Here is a 1770-nt window from a genome sequence, read left to right as displayed (position 1 = left end):
AGTGTTTTGCCTGCATTTCTGTCTGTGTACCACATACATGTGTGGTTCCAAAGAGACCATAAGAATACTTCAGATCCCCTGGATTGTGAGCTTCCATATGGGAGATGGACATAAGATCTGATCTTCTAGAAGAGCAGACAGTGTTCCTAGCCACTGGGCTATCCCTGTAGCCCCAATTTAATTTTTAAGGAGACAGAAACTCTTTCTAGTGGTGGCCTCTCAGGGAGATTATCCTAGATCTTGTATTATAAAAACAGACACCCATACCTCTGTTTTCTCCAGCAAAAATATTTTCCAAATATTTCTCTAACCAAAATAGTAGATGTCAAGACTTAAGAAATCAACAGTTTAAAAGTCTGGAGAAAAGGGTGACTTTTTCTTTTAAGTTGGTCACTGCTATATGACAGATCTAATGCAATATGACACAGAACAGAGCAGGTATATGGGGATTCCCTAATTAAATTGAATTTCATTTAAAAGTCAAGAGATTAGTTGGTTAAAAACATCAGTGTAACTTCTGGAATGGAAAACCAAGTTTCTAGTTGTCCTTCTACTCATTTCCCCCATGTCCCCCTCCCCTCTCTGACTCTGCCAGTCTGGACTCGAAGAAAGGAAGCAGTGCTTGATTCAGCTGCTGCACTTCTGTTGCTTCTGTTGGCACTTCACAGCCTTATGGTTTCTCCCTAATCACATCACAGGCCGTGTCGTCTCTGCTACAGCATAATGACAGTAGATAAGCTCAAACAAATGGGATGGGATAACGTATGACGGATGGCTTTGAGAATTTCCCAGTGCCTCACAAATGTGTCCTACCTTCCTTTTGGCAGCCTTTGAAGGGGCTGAAGCATCACAGGGAAGTGACTAAGGAAGTAGGCTTTGAATCTTGTTTACCCCAATTCCCACTGTACTGTCTTGGGCTGCAAAGGACCAGCCTTCAACTGGAGAGGGTGTCTGGAGGGTTATCTGGGAGCTGCAAAACAATGAGTTGAAGTTAAATCCTGGGTTCTAAGCTGATGGCCTATGTTCTCCTTGAGACAGCTTTCCGTTTGCTCTATGTTCTGCTGGAGGCAGCTTTCTAAAATTCCCTGGATAGCTCATCTCAAAAGCCCAGTCTTTTATTTACAATCAATTCAGTCATTACCCTAGTCTCCCTGTTGATTATTCCATGAAGCAGCATCTCATGATCAAGAGACAGCAAGCACATTTTTTTTTCTTTAACATTGCAAAAGAATTCAGAGATCTGCCTGCTTTGTTAAGCATAGGCAATAAGCTAGCTGGGTGAGATCTTACCTAAAATTACCATTTCTACCATGACTGGGCCTGGATCTAAACTCCCTCTATCCCAGGCTGGCCTTGAACTCAGGCATTTGCCTGCCTTTGTAAGCACAGACAGAAATCTTAGCTGGGTGGGATCTTGTCCTGTAGTCAGCACTCCCTAAATCTCTTTATCTCCTTCCTTAGCATCTTTCTGATAAGCTGGCTCCTAGTGCAGCTGCTTCTGTTCTTTTAGATATATGAAGCTGCCTATACAACTCATACTGCACCCTTGTATTTTGCATAGTTGCAAAATTATATATTTTTGAACTAATGTTTTCACACCTTTTTCCCACAGCCTTAAGGGCAGTCCTGAAGTCCTCAGCATTTTCCATTTTGCTGAGACATAAACATAGGCTTGATTCCTGGATGCATGCTATTCTAATTATCATGAAGTCATAAATGTTGGCAGGAAAACATTCTTGATAACCTTTGCAGGGAGAATTATATATATAT

The sequence above is a fragment of the Grammomys surdaster genome, unplaced genomic scaffold (genome assembly GCF_004785775.1).
Source record: "Grammomys surdaster isolate TR1022 unplaced genomic scaffold, NIH_TR_1.0 97, whole genome shotgun sequence".
In the NCBI taxonomy this organism is placed as follows: Eukaryota; Metazoa; Chordata; class Mammalia; order Rodentia; family Muridae; genus Grammomys; species Grammomys surdaster.
The sequence above is the reverse complement of the archived record's forward strand: the minus strand, read 5'-3'. Positions refer to the sequence as shown.